Source organism: Ischnura elegans, chromosome 2 (assembly GCF_921293095.1).
Source record: "Ischnura elegans chromosome 2, ioIscEleg1.1, whole genome shotgun sequence".
Classification (NCBI taxonomy): domain Eukaryota; kingdom Metazoa; phylum Arthropoda; class Insecta; order Odonata; family Coenagrionidae; genus Ischnura; species Ischnura elegans.
In genome coordinates, this window is record NC_060247.1 from 1,189,232 (window position 1) to 1,212,266 (window position 23,035).

The 23,035-nt window shown below is 38.3% G+C and overlaps 1 long non-coding RNA gene across 1 annotated transcript in view; it reads right to left on the reverse strand.

The window, feature by feature from the left end:
• LOC124153317 overlaps positions 1-23,035 on the reverse strand; it is a 57,586-nt gene that overhangs the window by 23,232 nt on the left and 11,319 nt on the right. The window contains exon 2 of the long non-coding RNA XR_006863617.1: positions 14,242-14,337. This is a non-coding gene — a long non-coding RNA (uncharacterized LOC124153317). The remainder of the gene's footprint in view (positions 1-14,241; positions 14,338-23,035) is intronic.

Here is a 23,035-nt window from a genome sequence, read left to right on the forward strand (position 1 = left end):
ATGGGTGTCCGTTTGAACTACGCATGCGTTTCTCGAAGAGTGGTCCAACCTTTCCAACACTATTTGCGAAATTAGTATTTCATGAATAGGTGTCTCTAAATTCAGCGCTTCTATGGCGTTCGTGTTGCTCACTTGTTGATTGAGAAGGTGTCTTAATTCACGTACAGATTCCTTCCCAATGTGAGGTAAGTTAAGTAATGACCTAACATGATTTATAGCAATTAGCCTGGGGTTATTGTACCTTTTGCAAATGAGTTCCCAAGCTATGCTGAAGTTGTTACTTGTCACGGGTAGATTTTCTATAAGCGCCTTTGCCTCTGCTGTAAGCGAACTTAGAAGATAGTGAAATCGTTGGATGTTGTCCAGGCATTCGTTTTTTATTATTAAACTTTGAAATGTGTCGTGGAAATGCATGAACTCAGTCACTAGACCCGAAAAGGTGGGGATTTTAATGGTTGGCAGCCGTGATAAGTTGGCAACTGCCGCAGACGTCGCTTCGCTTCTATCTGATGCAACGTGTGACGATGGTGGTGTCGGTGGATTTAAATTGTCAATTAATGACAAACACTTTGCTTGTATTTCGTAGTAAGATTCCTCGACAGCTTCTCTATCACCACTGTGATCTTCGTCGTCGTTCAATTCCAATTTACGTTGAATCTCATCGTATTCTTCCCATATTTTTGGAAGACGTTCTAATCTTACACGCACTGAATTCAGATTGGATGACTGATCAAATGAATTGATGAATGTGCGAATTCTTGTTAAACTTGCCTTGACAATTCCTCTTTGTTTAATGAGGTTATTACGTTCAGAACTATCCATTATTAAAGAAAGATGCGTGCAAAGGAATGGTTGAGGAAATGATTGTTCAAGAAAGGAAAAAGGAATAAATGAGCCAGACTCACTCTACTGCCAAGTGATGTCCGTCGCCAGGCCGTCTCGCCGCTGCAGAAGGAAGCTGCCGAGATGATGCAATCCTTATCCCGGGTTGAGTCTGTACGGCGTCGTCGCAGCGCGCGTTGAAAAATGCAAACGAAAAACTTTCTAGTTGATCTCAATCCGGCCCGAAGGACCAATTTTATGTTGCACCTTCGGCATGTCAACATAAATAAACTGTTTTTAGATTTAAAAATGGACTGTATTTATTTGTTTGATTTCGTCGTTACAAAGTGTTTTTGAAACTTTCGTATGCTGTGGAACAAGCACCTTCCACCGACCGTCGCTCTCTTGTGACTGCCTGCGCAGTCGTTTCTTTCATCACTGTCTCCTCTCCCTTCCCCTCCCGGGGCACTCCTTACAATACAATCCCCTGCCCGGGCACCCCAAACGGGGTCCATCCCCTTCTGGGGGACCACTCAGTCACTCATGTCCATTTTCCTCCATTTCATTGCCGTAACAGTACAATAGTATCAATACTGTACATTGATACTAACCAATGTTTCCCGGATCTTGGTAAGATTTCGATCGAATAAAAATCTAGCTGGAGGAATCGAGCTGGAGGTGGAGTATTTATAGCTGTAAAGAATTCAATCGTCAGCCAAGCGGTAACCGTAACAGAGACCAGGGTTGAATCTTGAATCGTTGAGTTAATAAATGAACAATATAGTTGTCCCAAGCCGCCACGAAGGAAGCGTTCAGGAATGCATTCACGAATTTTAAAAGAAAAACACTAGTAGAGCAGTTACGGAATAACTCAAGAGCATCATGGTCTTATGTCCGGGAAGTTGAAGGTAAAACGATCGATTTTTTCCACGGTCAATAAGAAATTATAACGGTAGCGATAGACGCATAAGTAGATTAAATGACTTTTAGTGTAACCTACTAACCTTTGTAAAACTTAATGCGTGCTGCATGCTGGTGATTTATCACCCCCTGCCAAACACCCTAGAGGGGGCTCGCAGGGTATTATGTAGATGTAGATGAACACACCGTATTCAGCTTATTAATTAAACACCTAGACGCGCAAAACTTTAATGAGAGGTCAACATGGATTCAGGAAGCGCAGATCATTTGAAACCTCAAAAATCATCTATCGTGGAATAAAATATATTCGGGAAATAACAGGTATTAAGTAAATTGGGTTTTGTAAAAAAATACTAGGAAAGGGCGACGACAAAGTGAGATACGACGGCCATTCAGTAAGTATTTAGAAAAGGTAATAAAATCAAATTTAACTGGGTCAATTGTTTTACATTGTTCATTATAGTCTTCTTTTATCAATACAAATTTGTCAAGCATTTTTTCAAGCATTATGAGCCGTCGTGAAAATTTAGAAACATGCATTAATGTTTAAGTAAGTTGTAAGCTACAATATAACTCATGTAATCTATTTGTGAGTTCTAATGCTGTCTGTACAGTCTCTTATAAATTGTGGAAAAAATTCTGAATCTGTCTGTTCCACAGTCTATCTCTCATATATTTTTTTTATGATTCGATCTACGTGGTATGCTGGCGTTGGTAAGATATGACTACCTTCGCCAGAAAATACATGTCTCTTGAATTTATCAATTAGGCTAAGTTTATTTTTCAGTCTGCGGTCTTATAGAGATTTCCATTCGAGTTTATCGATGAGGTATTAACACTAACAAGATTAACAAGAAGTAAAGAATTTTACCGTACCTGGCAGCGCCTCTTTGAATGAATGATCATTAATGGGGTGCATTTTTGTCAGCAGTTAAGATTCCTTGTATACAAAGAACTTTGCCGCAATTTTATTTCATTTCTCTGGAGAAAATACGTAAAGGGACTCGCAGTCACCGTCTAAAAATCACGCAACCTATCCACCTTTCGGGTGTTTTTTGACTTTTTGAAGTAGTTCGACTGCTTTAACCCTTCAATATCCGACTTAGGGAATAATTGACCCTTTATCTCGACGCAGGTTATCTAATCGGAGCCTATGTGGAACTGAAGGCAAATTAACTGAAGCCTTGGCGTGCAAATGAGCGGTACCAGATGGCAAAATCATGCTCGTAACTCATTCAAACAGCCCACTACTTTGCCCATTCCAAAGCGCTGTTGCCATTTTCCGGTGGTCCACAGCCACGTGTTTAGCAAAGTTAACAAAATCGTTATTTTTCATCGCAGAATCACGCTTCAAAGACGTACTTGATCGCATGATTGACATGAGTACTATGCAAACAGTCATTTTTTGATTATTGGATTGATTGATTGATTTCCAAATTGCAGTCATAGGGTCACTTTTCGGGAGGGAAGCCCCCCCCCTGGGAGGGTCCAAGACACGGGCCAGCGAGGCCGAACGCGTCGAGGAAAGGGTTGAGGATTAAGGACCCTACGGAAGGTGTACCACGCCCATCTTCGGACTACCTGCTCCATGTCCCCACCAAACGCACCTTAACCAGATGAACTAACGAATGACCTAGCTGCTATCCAAGCATGATACGATGCATGGCAGTTTGAATTAAATTAGAAAAATCATAGGATTCGTAGTAGTTTGGGAGGGCCAAGATCCAGCCAGGTATACTGGACCCAAACAATGGTCGAGCGCGACCCTTTTTCGAACCCTTTCCTCTGTCACCCAGAGGTTATCCGGGACCTCGGGAGACGGCTTTAACAGCACGAGCTCACCCCTACAGATATCACCTGTTGTAGTAAATTTTTTGCTTTTTTAATTCCAATACTTAGCGGTAAATAAAGGCGCTAATCATATTCCTCGCGGTTGAGCGATTAAATTCGTCTTTTGATCGAGATTCTACGATGAAAAATAAGTATTTTATGAAAAGTGATAAAATTAATGCCGATTGCCTCCAGAGATTTGCAACGCCGAAATTTTGTGATGGGAGGGGAAAAGTAAAATAATCCTTTCTCTTCCCCCACTCCACTTTTTAGCTTGACCACGTGTATGAGCGTATCCGAAATTCTGGTGGAGACCGCAAATGTGTTTGGCAGAGTGAGAGTTTTAACTATCGTACACTATTTTTTTTAATATCGTAAAAAACCCTAGGTTGGGAAGAATCATAGAACACACTAAAAAAAGGATAAAAAACATTCACAGTTAGTACTAAATTTTCGGTGGCGTATTAGCACCTTCCTCAGAGTTAGGTAAGACACTGTAGGTAAAGGATAGCTGAGGGAAGGGGAAATAGTGGGGAGGTAGGGTCCAAAGAGGGGGGAAAGAGTGTGTTGAGGCAATTTAGGGATTATCGATTGATATTTAAGCCAGGAGGAAGAAATGCTTTGAATAGCCATATGTACGTCAATTCAATGGAATTAAGTTTGAGTGGGTGGTCTGTGGGGGGGAAGGGAGGCCAAAACTGATAGGTACATTGTAGCAATCATTGAATTGACGCCGATGAGTGGCCGCATGTTTCGCCACCGGGAGGGACGCAAAGAGAGAGGAAGTGCACGATGCCCTGTGGTTATTGATTTTTAGGTTAAGGTGGGTTGAGGATTTACCTATATAAAAGGAAGGACAGTGTTGGCATTGAATGAGGTAAACTGCATTCTTGGAAGTACAGGAGGCCGCAAGGGGTGGTGGTAGGTAGGAGACGAGATGACTGGGGATAGAAGGAGGGGCAAAAATTGGGGAGGTCTTGCATCTAGGACGACCACAGGGCGAAGTAGTGGGTGACTTCTGTAAGGGGTTAGTTGAGCGGAATAAATTTGAAAGGTTTGCAGGTCGTCTGAATGTGACAGTAGGAGGTTTGGGAAAAAGATTGGCTGTCAACTAATTATTTTTTAGAATAGGGAAGAGGTCTTTGAGGATAGATTGCAGGGATTGTATTCCAGGAAAGTAAGTGGTGCAGAGGGTATGGTCACGTGGTTTGTTTCTATTGCATGGTTCAGCGGGGCAATTTGCTTGGGGGAGGGGGGGTGTTTGAGAATTTTTTTATACAGGAGGGACTCTGGGTAGCCTCTCTGGAGGAGGGAACGGTGAAGGTTGTGAAGAAAATTATTCAGGGCATCAGGATTATTACAAATACGGTGGCCTCGAATGGAAAGGGAATAGGGAAGGGAGCGTTTAGGGTAGGAAGGATGACAACTGCTAAAATGAAGGTACTGCTGCTTATTCGTGGGTTTTACATGGACAGAGGTGAGAAATTTGTTATTGACAAGAGAGATATTGACATCAAGGATGGTAATCTGCGAAGTAGAAATGGTTGATTTTAATTAAATAGTTTTATTTTTTTATTAGATAGTTTTATTTAATATTGTACTTGCGGATCTGCATCTACATAACTCAGTGAGGGAAATTCAAACAAGGCAAACCATTTCCTTTCTCCGCCGTCCAAATACGCACCGATCACCGAGTCTCCCCAAGCCAGAGTATGACTCGCGATGATCTCCGTAGCATGGAGGCGCATTCGACGGCATCATGTGCGCACATTGGGAACGCTACTCTGAATTTTCCTTCGCCTATCTCAACGAAACGGCAAAAATCACTATGGGCTATACCAAGGTTTCTTTTAAGGTATACAAGACAGTAAAGAGATGATTCGAAGGGCCACTTATTTGATTGCAGTTGATTTTGAAGAAGTTTTTCCGGAATGACTGACGAGCACATTGCCAGAACGCGTTTTTCTTTCGATCGAGAATGATATGTTCCTTAGGGTGGGCCGAAAATAGGTTTTTTTCCCTGATAAAATTTTCCCTATGCGGGAAAGTTGCGAAATGATGTAAGGATCTCGCACACCAAATTTTTTTCAAATCGGATAATGTTAACCACTGCCGCCCGAGCTGTAAAGTTTAAAATTTTGCGAAAAATCAGGCTGATTTCAGAATCAAACGGCTATGAAGACGAGGTTGGCAAAAATGAGTTGTGTTGTGCGGGTGGTCTATACTATAATTTTGTTGTTAATTCATAGACATTTTTTTAATCATAGATTTTGTCAAAAAAACTTCAAATTTCATTTTAATAAACAATAAAAATGTATCCACTCTTTGATATAATCCGTTATCCCATATTTTCATAAAATTCGTCTTCATAGCCGTTTGATTCTGAAATCAGCCTGATTTTTCGCAAAATTTTAAACTTTAGAGCTCGGTCGGCAGTGGTTAATATTATCCGATTTGAAAAAAAAATTGGTGTGCGAGATCCTTAATTCATTTCGCAACTTTCCCGCATAGGGCAAATTTGATCAGGAAAAAAAACCTATTTTCGGCCCACCCTAAATTGTTCCTATCTTGATTTAAGATGCCTTTGTTAGCAGGCGAAAGGGGGAAAAGAAGTCAGCTTGTGTGAGGCAGGCTTATTCGTAGTGGAAACGTAGCGAAAGATGAATAAAAATTGAAGCATCGTGTACTACTCTGAGAAACGCAACAGAGGCATTGAAAAATCGTAGAAGACATCCACCTGAGAAGTGACCGATTAGGACCTAGGTGTACAACCTGAGATGTTTTTGCTTGCGGATAATAAATCGAAATGCTGCTGAGATTTCAAATTTAATAAAAGGAGAGATATTGTCCCAAGTGAAGTGTGAATTCAATGGAGTATATTTTTCGTTCTTCATTTTTTTCCGCATTAACTAAGATATTTTATTTGACCCTTAAATACTGTCAAAAATAATTTGACATCAATATGTCAAGCATTGATTTAATGTTACGAAATTGGTTTTCAAAAAATTGGAAGGAAAGTGAGGTATCAAATTGCAGAAAATAAAAGTTTTTTTTGCCACTAGCCAGGAATAAATAAAATGTTAATTTTGTTTTACGAGTTATGGAATTTACCTCGAAAAATTTTATGTCGTCAATCAAATTTGTAGCAATCATTGAGGAAATTTTCAGCCACAATTGACGCACTAAAACCTTTTAAAGTGATAATTGTTTAGGTATCACTGGTCAACGTAGATATTTTTCTAGAGACGTTGTTGCGTGATCTAAGACGTATTTTTCACGCTGATTCCGAATCTATGATTGGATTCTTTATATCACATCTAGTTTCTTTAGGACAGCTTAATGTATGCTTTTTCTTTTACGAAAGTGGTACCTTTATTCATTTATATATCGTGATAACATGAGCTAGTGAAAATAAAACTTTCCTGCCAAAATATGTTGTCCTACGACGTTATGCCTTCCTATCCTGTCAAAATATGTTTATAATTGCTTTATCTTATCGGTTTCTTCTAAGCAATGCTGACTAAGCTGCCTCTTCACATCAGCAAGTGACGAGCTGTTGGCGCGTGAAGACGTTCGTTTTCTCTGAAGATAGTTTGAGAATGTTGTTTCTCACAGGAAATTACAGTATTACAATGTAATCGCATAGAAGTGGCTTAGCTTTTATCAGGCTTAGATAGTGCTTAAAACATCCTGATGACTTTTGTTATTTATACGGTGAAATTACTTTTAAGTCTCAGAGGCGGAAAATTACTCCCTTTTTCAGAGTGTTATAAGCTTCATGTTGACTGCCTGTTGGGTGGCCAAGTTTAAGGATGGGCTCCCTATGTGTTGTGTGGCCCCATTGTAGAGCTTTTTACTGGTTGCACTAAGGGAAAACGAAATAAGGAATTTTTCGTCTCCAGGAATTGGCAGTTCATTTTTCATACTGCTATTTTTGTTAAAAAAATGAAAGGAATTACACCGAAGTCAAAACGCAGTAAAATATCCAGACAAATTTGAATCAGCGATACTACCGTTCCCTCACTCCGAAAATGTACAACTGCCGGAATCAATGGAATAAGTTAATATAAGCGAAGATTCAGAAAGTAATCAAGAACGTGATAATAAGTATTGGGAAACTCGAAGAACCTAAATTTTGGACCGAGTACATCTGATGGACCTCATTGTACAACGCAAGAGGATGTAAATGATCAAGTGCACGATAAAAATTTTATCCAAAAAGGAAGGTGAAATATTAGGACCACTATTAAAGTGTTAGAATTTGCCGGATCCAAATACAATACTTTTGATGTCGTGATCTCGACATGACGAATTTGATTTGATTTTTTTCTCCAGAAAACCGTTTGCTTTTTGAAATGATGTCCTCTCTGTTACGGATACTCTTAATTTCGAATTCAGCACAGATAATTAGCGTTTGTACATTTATTCCCCCTAGGTTATTTTCAAGGCTAATATATTACATAATGGCAATGAGAACCCATTTATACTGTTAACTCATGAAACTGAAATGAAAGAATCTTACGATAATATGTAGTTGCTTAAAAACAATCACTACCAAAAATAAAAATGGAAAATTTGTGGCCACTTAACAGCGATTGCAATTTTACTAGGCTTACAGCTTGGCTTTACCAAATGTTGTTGCTTCAACTGCGAGTGGAATATCAGAGACAGAAAAAATTTCACTTGAAAAAAATTGCACGGAACGTTAAGAACTCTTTCCTGGATCCAAAAATGTCCTTTGTCAGCCTTTGGTCGATCCAAAAAATATTCTTTTTCCACTTCTGCATACTTAATAAGGACTTAATAGTAATTTTGTGAAATCTATGGACAATAATAGCGCTGGTTTTACTTATTTCAAACAAAAAGTCCTTCAATTAAGCGTGGCAAAGATCAGAGAAGGAATTTGTATAGGGCAACAGATTAGGGAACGCTGAAGGATTCGGAATTTTAACAGCAATTGAGGTAAACGGGAAGAAGCGCGTGGAGCGCATTCAGAAATGTATGTGAACATTTTTTGGAAATATCATGGATCAAAATTATCACGATCTGGTGGCTTATCTACTTAAATCGTACCAAAAAATGGGCTGCGATATGAATTTAAAAATTTATTTTCCCCACCCACACCTTGCCTTTTTCCACCAAACCTTATCGCTGTTAGAGATGAACACAGTGAGCGTTGCGATCAGGTAATTTAACATTTTGAGAAAAATTGTTCCAAGGAAATTTCAGCAACACGTAAGATGATTACTGAGGGACACTGAATAGGAACCTACCAGACCTACCTGCTAAATATACGAGAAAATCCTACGAAAGTCCCTATTTTTTTACATTTTTTAAATCGCTGTTTATTTGCTTAAGTATCCTTGAACCCTTATTTAATGTGGTTGTCCTAAAGAAACTAAACGCGATAGAAAACATCTGAGCCCAGATTTGGAATCAGGACGAAAAGCACCTCAGGGGTCACCCAACAGCATCTCTAAAGGCCTGTTTACACGGTACATTAACTCGTACTGGTTAATGTCTAAATGTATGAACGCGAGAATGAACGCCAAAATGCACCGTGTAACCACTCAACTTGTGCGAATGCATGCACAGAAAATAGAACCTGTTCTAATTTGGTTCATGCATTCGTACATGTTCCGTTCCGGTCCACAAAAATCATTCATGCAAGCGTACATTAACTCGTACGTGTTATTGTATCGTGTAAACATGCCTTAAGACAGAAAAATAAGTTTTTTTGTTGCCCAGTGTATGTAGAGTAATTCCTGATGCTCAAAATCGCTCCTCGCTGTTGCTGCCTCGCAGATTACGTCTTACGAATATTGAACCCGTAAATTTTCAGAGACGAGAAAATACGGAAGAGGAGATGGGCTTTAGGTGAATTTTATTACGAGTGCCAAAGCAGGTGCGAGGAAGGAACGGAAAGGAGAGTTAGAGGGAGATAGAGGGTAAAAGGAAGGCGCAAATCCTAAGGATATCAATTGCGCCAACATTCTAGAGAGGAGTACGAAATACGTTCGAGCCTCGGTGCGAGGCAGGCAAATTCACCGTCACGACATTGGTGGCTGAAAAAAGGAGAATCGGAAGCCGTTAGAAAGGGAATCCATTCTCCTGCGAAGCGATGGCGGGGGCACAAACTTTATTGGGATACTTTTTCCCCCATGGTACTAACACCTACACATTAAAATGAAAAAGACACATGCGGGACTTACTTATGAGGAAACACAAGAAATGCGTGAAAATTATAAAAAAAATAAAATAAGAGACAGAAAACGCTTAAGATGGCGTTGAGTGAATTCAAAACAAAAATATTGGGCGAATATTAAGATGATAACTCATAAGGCTTTCTGCTCATTTGCTAGGGAAGTACAAGGAAATAAAGCTACAACCTCTTCACTCATAAATGGCGGTAGTGACGAATAATTTAGATTAAGCTAATCTCTTAAATAACGTTTCCCATAGTGCTTCACTCATTCACGACGAATATACCATACAATAATATCTTTACCTCGTCTCTGCCAATAACAAATGCCATCCATATGTATTTCAAGCAGTGGTTTAGAGAAACGACTCAGCTCTATTAATCCGAAGAAATCGATAGGCACCGATCTCATTCCAGTTCGAGGTTATAAGGAATCAGCATCAGAGATAGCTCCTTACTTGAAGATAGTGTTCGTAACAATTTCTAGCAGCCCCTAAAGATTGGAAAAAAGCAAAAGAGCAATTTATTTTCAGACAAAGGTAGGCATACCTCACTTGCGTGCTGCGTGTTGGTGATTGATCACCACCTGCCAAACACCTCTGTAGGTGGTTTGCAGATTAATATAGGTATAGTGGTAGATATTAGCTTCATTCTGTTTTCTCTCTAGTCCATAGGAGAGCCTCGATAATAGCGTCAATGTTAGACACCTTCTTTTATTAATTAATTCAGATATATAATGGCCTATTTAAGTCTCTATTACAGTAGAATATCTTTGCTATCTACCATGTGATTTCTTTAGCTACTGGAAGGGGCTACTGCGCTTAAGTCTTAGCTGAATATCCTTTCACCAATACTAAAGATACAACATTTTTTTGGAATGAGCACTGTGCTGAGATATTGAAACAAATGAATGTCCACGTATATTTTGTTATTGTAATTAAAGCAACATTTTATGGCCATGTGGTATACATATTGCGCTCATCAAACACGCTGAATGTTGGAGATTGATCACCCCGTGCTAAGCACCCTGGAGGTAGCTCGCAGGGTATTATGTAGATATAGATTGCATGCTTTTATTTTTCCATCCTGGTCATTGGTCACCCTCTGTGTTACTCTGTGCTCATACACGTGGTCAAGCTAAAAAGTGGAGTGGGGGAAGAGAAAGGATTTTTTTTTCTCTACCTCTACCCTCACAAAATTTCGGCGTTGCAAATCTCTGGAGGCAATCGGCGTTAATTTTATCACTTTTCCTAAAATACTTATTTTTCATCGTAGAATCTCGATCAAAAGACGAATTTAATCGCTCAACCGCGAGGAATATGATTAGCGCCTTTATTCGCCGCTAAGTATTGGAATTAAAAAAGGTTTACTACAACAGGTGATATCTGTAGGGGTGAGCTCGTGCTGTTTTGGCAGTCTCCCGAGGTCCCGGATAACCTCTGGGTGACCGAGGAAAGGGTTCGCAAAAGAGTCACTCTCGACCATTGCCAAGCGTAGTAATGAATTGTACTCAATCATGATCTATCGTGGAATAAACATATTCGGGAAATAACAGGTCAAGCTAATCGTAAAATCGTAAAAGGACATTAGGAAAGTATGTCGACAAAGTTAGAGAAATTAGCTACCTCTCCCTCGTTTAGAATACGCTGCCAGTGTTTTGGACCCTCATGGAAAAGGTTTAATAACAGAGTTAGAACGCGTGCAAAGAAGTGCTGCCAGGTACGTGAAAGGTCGTTATGATAGTCTCGTTAGAGTAACTGACCTTTCAGATAAACTCGGATGGGAATCTCTGTCAGACCGCAGATTGAAAAATAGACAAAACCTTCAATATAAATTGTAGAGGAATTAGATGACTTGTAATGTGGCCTGGGAAATAATGTCCGTTGGAGTCGATTTCTATCTGATATTGCCTTCATAGTAACGGGGATGAACTATGAGGATTTACGGCGATTTGGAATACAAACCTAAAGAAAAGCAACCATAAATATACTACTTTTAATACTAGAATTTAAAAGATGCATTTTGACATCATTATTAATAGGGTTAAATACTTAATTACAATCACGAGAGGAAAGTTCATCATGGAACATTACAACATTTAAGTCTTCCTCATTCCGAAACGAGAAAGAAGGTAACGGCAAATGCGGATATTTAAAGTGAAAGGTTTGGTACGGCAATCAAATCGTAGGCAAAAAGGAATGAGGTTTGGGAATTATTTTCTCAGGGTCGTCAACAAAAAAGTCAATAGTGGTAATATCCGAAATGTGGTGCTACCGAAGAATGATGAAAAGAAAGTGTTTCGCTCGAGTAAGAAATTAGGAATTGGTAAGAAGAGCTTGGGAAAAGAAAAATATTTTTAAATCATCCGAAGAAGATGGAACAACAAGATCTGTCTCGTTATTACGTCATGACATCTACGTCATGCAGTGCTCTCAAGCCAATAACCTACTAGAGAATAATATCATCTGTTACACTGAGGCCAAAGGTCTGACATCGTTAGCAAAGAAACCCTTTCAATTAAAGAAAGTCTCTTCGTAAAGTTAAGAGTTAATGGTACTTTTTTCGGTTCCTAGAAGGAGGAGAGTCACGAGAAATGGGTGGACTGACCGAAAATTAATTGAGAAATCACCGCAAGAAGCCCAATAGAAAAAATAACTAACGCAAAAAATCAGAATATGAAAGCAACACTAGTCGGTTACTTACTCATGCAACGCAACTTCAAATAGAATATTGCAAAAGGGAAAATTCCTTGCAAAAGACAAATGACGGCAGAAAACTTCATGTGGATAAGTAATAGCGATGGACATGGGAATCATATTTAACGATGACATGAAATGTGTAGAAAGAAAAGATAAAAAATGTAGTAATGTTGTAAGTTGTAGCTGCAGCAACGAGGAACAACATATCCATGTTATAATATGTACGACTTATGGTAATTTTTAATACTTAATATAAACTCCAATACCTATCTACCACGTAATGCTAGTAAGGCAGTTAAGGCTAAGTTCTATTTTAAACTCTCTATAAAATTTCACCTAGCCAATCTCAACACTTACTTTAATTACAAGTGCTTTAGTTAGAAGTACGTCGATCTATCCTTTAAATCACCCTCTAGGCAGATGAGTTTAACATTAAAGTGTTGAAATTACGATTTGTAGTTTATATTTTCTCATGGATGTATCGAATTTCAACCAAGTAAAGCGTGGAACGATCACATACGAGGTACAATATCTCCAGAAAAAAAATTATGCAACATCTACAGAAATATCTGCCTTGCATTCTTCCATTTCTGTATGAACACTAACGGTTGTCCAGGTTTCGCCGAAAAGCACGCCCCTCTTGGCCTTGGAGTAAGCGTGTACCCTCCCCTTCCTAATCCCCTCCTAATCACCATCCCGCGCGAGAGTTCAGCGCTTAGAATGCCACAGGGATATAATGCGCCGCTGCTCAAAGGGTACCGGCCGTTGAGAATTCGATTAGAGCAACGAGGGAAACTTTCGAAACAAGATGTACCTAAACAAACCCGTCTTTCGAACTGCCAAAGCATTTTCAGAGGACTAAATAACCACGTCAATAACTCTGATGGACAACTTATCTCTTCCGCAAAATTCAGGAATCAAACGTGTGTGCTAGCAAGTTACAATTATTTAATCCTATTTTCAATAAAAATTTTCAGAAAAAAAACCGTTTAAATATCTTTGGAAAAAAATTAAGTGCTATAAACGCAATACGAAGTGTTTTAAACTTTAAGAACAGGCGGATATGTTATTTAGCTGTAACATGCAAATACCTATAGCAAGGATCTCTTAAATATAAAGAATTCTCAACTGATTTCAATCTAGATGCATTCGGAAGAATTGAATGATTAAGTTAGGTGCCATAGCCATAAGTTTAACCATAGTGTAGATACTAACGCGAGGAAATATCAAAACCTGTTGGCATTGCAAAGAATGGAGCTCATTTCAGTATATTTTCCGTCAGTTTCTACTAGACAACACTATCAATATTAATTATTACATTTAAATGTTGTCGAAAGCCAATAAAAAGTAGCATCTGGGCATAAACGTCTTAATGTTCCAAGAGAACCCATCTTCTAATTCACCCAGTGCCAACATACTCAAAGAATCACTCGTCAAGCGTATTCAGAAGGCGTTGATATCCATAACAAATATACAAGTGTAGTTAAATTTTAGTCGTTGCCTTTATATTAATAAATTAAGAACACCAAGAAACCTAAACGCACAAATTTCCACGCACCTTTTACGGTATTTTTTCTGGAATTTGAAATTTTAAAAAACTCCATGCTGGGTGGAGCAAGCCAAAATAATTGTTTATCCCTACACTTAAGTATATGACGAAGTGAAAAATCTCTTATTTCAAGTATTTGCGAAGTATCAACAATTGCAACAATTTGGCGCATAACATAATAAAATGTTGTGTTATAATGAAAATTGAAATTAGCTTACCATTTATTCCTCAGGATCGCTCTCCGATGTACAAGAATTCCAAGAAATATCATTCGTATGACTGACACACCACAAATTTCACATGGAATGGATGCACTGAAAATAATCAAAGAAAGACACACAATAACATAATGCTGATAGTTTACACGAACAGAGAGTACGAAAAGCATAAAATTTGAATTCTGAAATATTATCGCAGCACCATACGACTATTACGATGATGGAAAATTTTAGGTAAGAAACAAAGTTGGTGAACAATGATAGTTAATACACTAATTTATTCGATAATCCTCCCTTTATGATTGCTAAGGTGGTGGAAGTCAACATTCGGTGAGAGAGAATTTAAGAAAAAAACCGAAAGGTTGGAAAGGCTGGTAAAATTCCGAGTGAATTCCCGAGTATTTGCGGTGAAGTTAAACAATTACCAGCACTTGCTGACTTCATCAAAGGAGAGGCGTATATTTCAACTTTAAAAACGAAATATCAAGGAATATACCTTGAAGGATCTCCGAAAAATACCATGCCACTGATAACTGCAAGGTTAGGCAATCTGCGGTTAAATTGCACAGTCATACAAATATTGGAAGGAACGAATAAATCATACAAATCACTGGCGAAGATATCACGGAAACACCTCCTTCAAATCTTGAGGTTCTCCGCTAAGTGTTACTCATGTTCTTAAGCGAAATAAAGCAAGTAGCTCGCGTATATTTATCGGCATTAATCACAGCAAATTCACATATGTATTAAACACTAAAATAAAAAAGTAATGGCGTAAATGTGGCATATGGAATCGGTAACTTAAACATGGCTTCGTTACTTACCTCTTAACTCGAAGACGACTATCACCAAACTGAGTCAGGTCGAGGCTCCCGAAGATTCGGAGATTGAGTAGGCACGTGATTGGATATCACCAATGACGTCACGAAAATAAAGCCGATATATTTTCGCAAAAATATTAAAAGAGACTTTCAGTTTCAAATAAACAAATAGTATATCATTGAAATTAATTTTCAAATGCAATATTTTATATAAAGTCATTTAAAATAATTGAGTTTTCCTAAAAACTAGTATCCTTTCCTCAAGTTGCGTAATAAGTTCGATAGTTTGAGTGCTTTTGACTCTCCAACGGTTTCAGTGCTCTATTCAACCAGACGTCGCTTAATTCCATTATCGATCCTCCCCACTCCCTAACTTTAGAGGAATTTCTTGCCTCGTTAACCGTCACAAGACTATGACTCATTCTCCTGTGTCATTTCCAAAACTACTTCTGCGCTGTCAGTGTTGCAGTGTCTACACCAACGGACCATTGTCTCTGACTTCATCAACATCGGCGTACACAAAGGGCACGCTTGAGAAATTGGAAAGGAGTGAAAAAAATGTGAGGCCAGAGTATTATGATAACCTGTTGCAAACGGTGGCTTGCTGGGAAGAAATTCTCGTGATTAACAGTGACTTAGTGAGTGAGTAAATTATTATCATTTTGTGGGCTTTTACTGCTATCATTATCTGTATTCCATTTATTAGTGCCCCAGTTGCCGGCAAATCGCTGCCATAATTAAAAAAATGTGGTTGATTTTTAGCATTTTAAGATTCAATTGCATTCGTTAGCTTATCCGCTCAACAACTCCTCAAGCAGTGATACTGGTATGACTGATATTATTTCAAACACTAATATTCTCCGCTAGATTCTCATCGTCAGGAAAAAACCGTTCAAGTATTTTTTGAATCTCTCTCTTATTTTTTTTTGTATCAATCTTTAATTCTCTTTATCGTATGTGCATTATGGCAGCATTCTGTTTTACTGTTTACAGAGAATGTGAGTACGGAGTGATGGGAAATTTTGATACGGAAGTGCTTGAGGAGCAGAAATATACGAGAGAGATCACGATTACGTGAAAGTTGTTTTGCCGTCATCATAGACCAGATATCCGAAGGTGGGTTTGACGCAGCTCTCCACTCAGTTCTCCTATGATCTATCAATTTCATATTTACGTCTATCCGAAGCAACCTTCGCTCTGAGGCATTGAGTGAGTGATGATATTAATTAAATTTTTGGACACCCCCACGTATATACTTCTATACCCTATCCCAAATGTTCAATGGCAAACTACACGCCGTCAACATAGTAATGGGCAACTCGGATTAATATTCCCTTAATTTATCAGGTTGCATTGGATGGACTATCTGCATTGTTTTTCACTGTTCGGCACCTAAAGTGTTTTTAGTATTTCTTAGATTTCTCGGGTTAACTCCCTTTTTCTCTGAAAGATTCAATTAACATCTAACAAATGTGGTCAGTATTAAACATTCTCAGTCGCCGTTTTTTGTATTTAAGAATCTCATCATCAGTGATGCAGATAAAGATGATACTTAAACCTAAATAATTTATCCAAACCATATCATTCATACCATAATTATCTGATATACCACCTTCCATAAACTTTTCTCATGTCGTTTCTTTTGTGTAATTTTGCAGTAACGCTGAACAAAGCGTTTTCTGACTATTAATCCTAGTGTTCGTCGGAGCTGCTGTCACAGACATGGGCGTGAAGTGAGAAGAAATTTGGTGCGAGAAGAACATTTTGTTACGAGCACGCCGGTGGAGCAGAAAGTTATTGGAATGATCCTGAATAAGTGAGTGAAAAAAATAATTTATATTTACATTCAAGTGAAATTGGAGTCTATACAGGGCCACCAATCCCCTCTTAGGCTCTGCGTCGTCACACTTTCACAAAACTGAAGACTGAATTCTCGAAAAAATGATGATTCACCTCCTGTCCCGTAACTTTTCATTCTTATCTCAATAGCCCACTATTTCTCGCTGGCGACACTCTACACCCATAATTAGTGATATTTTCGGCAGCATTTCACAGTGTTTGGCGATTATTCTAAAATTAGTGGGGACCGCTGAATAGCTCAGTAGTTGAAGACAACATTGGGTATAGGGTAACTCTGTACAAGCATCCCTGCAGTAGGTTCCTTCTTGGGGAGTAAAACTATTCTTAATTTAAGTCTAGTTATGACTTGATTTATTTCCATTGCTAACATTCGCTATTTCCCGCATTAGTACCTGGGTTGGGGTTTCAATTTTGACATGAAACTGGGCATCTCACGTATACAATGGAGGAAAAAAAATGAAATTTTGATTATATTCACTTTAACACATTTTCTCCACCGATGCAATCCATGGAAGTAAGAAGCGACGATAAGACCGATTCTACTCCTTCCGCGATCTTCAATAGAGTATGTGCACTCGGGAGGAATACGATTGAAATGCAGTTTATTCGATAAAGTGTATCGTAAATATCATTACTTTCGATTAACAGCATTCATTGTTGCTTAGTTTGTTTAATAATTACTATTTAATATGCATTGTTTTCGAAACGATATTAGGCAGACGAAAACGCTCATCAATTGGCTCCTCGGTATGTGACGTCATTCTGGTCTATCTCATCAGCGTGCAAGGTGTTTATCGTGTTATGATCGTGTTTATGATTCAATAAACTACGTGTGCATTGGAAAAAGTTGGTGGATCTGATCTGTGTAAAGGGAAATACGTTTAAGTGCTTATCATGGAATCAGGTTTCGTGAGGGTTTCTTCAAATAATATCCCGAAGGTGGATGCTTCAATGATTGACCGTGCTGATTATGTTGGACTATACCTACATGCCTCGGCACGAGGTTGTAATGTTGAACTGGAGCTTTTTTGTTGTCTTGTCTCATTCATAATAAAGAGAAATGGACGAAAAACCTCATCGGAAATTAGGTCTAACATAAGTGAATTAAGTAAGATTGTTTACAGTAGGTAATTGGCCAAAAGTTTGTTAGCACGATTCGAAGGTTTACGGAAGTAAAAGTGCCGGTAGGTAGATAACTATCGATATTTGTATTATTGTCATTTCAAATACCGATCATAATTTAATTTAACTATTTTCTATTCTATTATTATTTAACCTACTGACTCGCGAAAAATAATTTTTCATATTCAGTTATGGCCCGTGGTGACTGGATGAATATCCATAGTTAATTATTAAATTGCCGTTACTGAGCTGGGTTCTTCTTCTTCTGGGCTATTTAAGGTTTTAAACGTAAGCACAAATAACTGAAGTTACATTTTGGTCCAGTTTAAGCAGTAATCTGATCTTAATTTCTAAAAAAAAACGCAATTTTAGTCGACGTATTTGTTCTTTCGTAGAATTAATGTATTCAAAAGCAGAGTTCTGATTATCTCAATGTTTCTACAAGTTATTTTCAGTTCGCTAACATAGATATGTCAGTCAGATGTACATTTGCTTGGTTGAGGTTTATGAATAGCATTTGTGAGGTATATCTAAAAATTGGTTATTGAAAACTTGGTCCGGATGAATGACGGAAATCTCTCGGGCTGGAAATCAAATGTTTGATAGTTAGATCAGACGATTACTTTTCATTCATTCGGTTTCAATATGCTTCTCGAAGCATTTGTTAGCACAATTTAATAATTGGTTCATTTTATATTTCTTCACAGCATTAGTTTATTGGTTTTCAAGGTACAAGTGTCTTGTTATGACCGGTTATGACTATCCAGTATCCATTAATCGAGGAATCCCTGCGCGCGGTGCATTTCCAAAAAGTAGTCCCGACTTGTGATACTTAATAATGAGCTTATTTCACATCCGATTTGGAAAATATTAGCATCACTGTGTTTGAAATTAAATTACAAACATTTTGAATACCCAAACTATTACTTTTAATCGAAAATTAATTTTCCGTTTTTTAGTTAGTAGTACGGGTACAGTTACTAAGTTAGTTACTAATTAGTGACTTAGTTTTCACGAATTAAGTCGTACTATTTTCAAGGATCATCACTGTTTAAGTTTCTCTTAATTTTAATGTCACTATAAATCTGCAAACGAACGCAAATGCGAGAACCGAGGAGTAAGAAATACGATTAGGTAGTTCGAGGTAGAGAAGTTGATAGAGTCTTGTCGTCAGCGTAACCGAGAAACAAATGAACTAAAAGATGTAGATGATGGCATGTACACACTTTAAATCTAGTTCATAAGGCATTCCATGGCTTCTTTCCAAACTCAGTATACGCTGTAGAGGGGCTCACCCTAAAGAACAAAGAATGCCTGAGAACACGTCGAACAAAATTACGTCACAGCCTTGAGAATATGGCCGACTGGTGTTTCAGCGCATCATTAATTTTGCTAATTTTAATAATTAATATCTCGCTTAAAAAGTACCTCTCTATTCTCAGACTCGGAATTTAGCCTAATTGAGGTGTAAATTCTTTTTTAAGATCACTTCCCAAAAATGCGCACATACTCTATTCTCAGCACATTTATGAGGAACCGTTGGAGCCCCCACCTCCAAACTCCTTCCTCAAGCCTACCTCGAACTTTCAATGAATGGCCTTGTCTCCAACTGAAATTCCCCAACCCCCGTTTCTTTCCAGCTGATTGCGTAGTACAATAGAGCGTCGCTATATAATCAGAATAGGGGTGTTAACCTCAAACGAAATTACCCATTTAAGTAGATGCTAACGGTGAGTTTTGGCTAATAATTCACATTGGTGAAAAAAATTCTGCAATAGGTGCATTATATTTTCTTTTGTGCTCCGTTGAAATTTGTGCGCCTTTGAAATGGCCAGTTTCGGCGAGAAGTTAGGCTCGAATGGCTCTGACGTCACACACAGCTACTTCGCTGACTGCACGCTTTCGGTGAACGCTGTTATCCGAGCTGTGCTTTTGAATGCCGAGGTAAGAAATGCCTTCGGATTGTGATTTTGTGAGGGCTAATTCTGTGCCTAATATGAGTGCTTTGATGCTCATTTTTCATCATTAATAAATAGAGGTCAAGGCAAGAAAAAATCTAAATACGCAGAAAATAAATCTAATAATGACATTTTTAGCGCTCTGAAAATTCAAGGAGTCAAGCGGGCAAGGTAAGAGTTAATGCATATTAACTATGATAACACTAAAATGTGTTAATTGTACTTATGAGTATATTTTGTATCAAATACTTAATTTTGTTACGATTTACTCGGCCTTGGCTGGCTTCCATTTTTATTCGAATTATCCCCTGTTAAACGCTGAAATGGTCCTCGAGGGATGCATTTCATATTATATTAACAATCCCTGTCACACAACACTAGTTTTTTTTCAAGTTTTAAAGGCTTTTGATCATTTATAGCCTATGGTGACTAAAGGGAACTAATATCGTAAAATAATCAATTTTGTTCGTCTCAGATTCGTCTTCATCGTAACATAGAATTGCGAATTGTTGTCAGTATTTATTCTTGTGAAGATTACTGAAAGACCTCTTGCACACGCACCGATTTTGGATAGCCAGTAATATACCGGCCGATATTTTACCGGTGAAGCGCTGCTTGCACACACGCCGGATTTTTACAGGTCAAAAGATAAGTTACTTGGTTGTTGAGCCGGCTCCGGAGATCCGTAGTGGCAATGATCAGTAGCTAACCGACTTTTTACCGGTGCCGATGCGCGGTCGGTCAGTGTGCAAGCTTCCATGCCCTTCCATTGTTCACTATTGGAATGTGGACGGCCGTCCAATTTCGGCGTGTGCTAAGGGTCTAAGAGTTGAAAACTATTTCAGCGCTGCTAGAGAAGAATACGGCGATTCAGCAGTTTGTTATATCCAACTTAAAAGAGAATAATCTATACACTATGAAAAGAATAGTTTGACCCGAGCACAAAATAAGAAAGAACTACAGGAAAAAAAATTTTGTCACTTATTCTTCCGCCATACCCAGAAGGAAACAAAATTTACAAATTCATTTTGTTCAAAAGGTACTAAATATTTGATGGCATTACATTTTGTATACTCACTCCACGCCAAAGCTTGTTTTATTGGTTCAGAGGGCTTTTGAATTAGAAATTCAAAACATTCAATTGTATTCTGTACATTGCTGTAATTGGCTTGAAAATACAAAGGTAGATCAAATTTGTTATGCTTCGGAAAAAATATTAGATTTTTTAAGTAATTTGAAACAAGAGATAAAGTTATGTGGATAGTAGAAGAAACTCTTGTCTTACTGATTTGGAATTGGTTTCTCCAAGCTGCAATTTGATTTTAATTTTGATGATGGTGATAAAAATGTCTCTGGTGGCAAACTTAAATATTCTTATGAGCAAATCAATGACGTACATTGGATCTTTAGGTATTCCTAAGTACCTCTTGCGGTATATTCATTATTAAGTCAATTATATTATTGTTTCCACCAACTCCAAAACTGCCAGCTGAGTATGTGCTCGAGAATATTTCATCAACAAAAATTATGTTTGGCGGCTGTATGGCAATCTCTGGTGTACTAAATCTAAGACTAAGTTGGCATCAATTAACTTCGGTGATCATTGAATAGTAGTGTAAACATTATTCTTAAGCTTTCGTAAATTATTTTCCTTCAAATGATTCAATAAAAATTGTTTTCGATCGAAATCCGTTCGACTTATTTAGGAAGACCGCAAGTAAAACAGTATATCACATTAACTGACGTTATAATTCTAATATATAAAAATGGAATTTAACATACATTTAAAACTAACATTAAAATGATATTCACAGCAATAATACGATGTTTTTCCGCTGATTTTTGGTCATCTCGCCTTGCTGCAGTAAATCATTTCCTTCGCATACGAGAATTAAGGGGCATTGCATTGAAACGTTCTCTCGGATTTCTCATTGTGGTCGATTTACAAAGCGGTAGAAAGCAATATATATATATATATATATATATATATATATATGCATATAAATTCACAGGTAAGGAAAGAAAGGGAAAGGAACATGGAATAGAAAAAGGACAAGGACAACGGTGCTGTGGTAGATGGAAAAAGCCAGAAATCAGAGGGTAAAAATGCGGCCTGACTGGGACTCGAACCCAGAACCTCCTGGTTGCCGGCCAGGTGCTCTACCAGTTGCGCTACCAGGACGCTTAGATTTACCATGATTTCGGCGGGGGTTTATATACAGTAAACTCCCTTTGCTTTGGCCCACAAGAATAACCAATAGATGGCACTGGGGCAGCTCACCACTCACCAGCAGAAGGAATGGACGAGGACACAAGGATGAAAGGAAAGATACACTCTCACACGATAGCAGGAAAGAGACAGGAACATGCGTTTCAGGGCACGCTGAGCCCAAGTGAAATAAGCCAATATGGCCGATACACTACTTCATTCATTCACACGACGCCTTAAGCGCAAATATGCATATAAATTCACAGGTAAGGAAAGAAAGGGAAAGGAACATGGAATAGAAAAAGGACAAGGACAACGGTGCTGTGGTAGATGGAAAAAGCCAATATATATATATATATATATATATATATAGAGATAGAAGGCGTATATCTATATATATATATATATATATATCTATATATATATATATATATATATATAGATAGAAGGCGTATATCTATATATATATATACGCCTTCTTCCTAATTCCCTCCATTTTCACCCTCGTTATTTTTTCGCAGACGAAGGATCACAGGTTTGTTGACGGGGTTAACTGGTTCCGCGAGAAGTTCGCTGTGTGTGACGTCAGCATGCCTTCGGCAACCATCGTGCGCTCTCGGAGCCTTTGAGTCGACCCTCGTATTCCACACTTTTCGCTTAGCCTTTTAAGGTTTAAATTTTTGAATAAAAAAGCGCTGAAACTGCCGCCAGTATCCCCTCGGTGTGTACTTTCATTTAAGACAGCAAAAAATATTGGTGAGCAACCCTATTGTTAGCCGCGTCCGGCATTCCATACTGTCAGGGGCTGCCGCGGGCTGCGCACG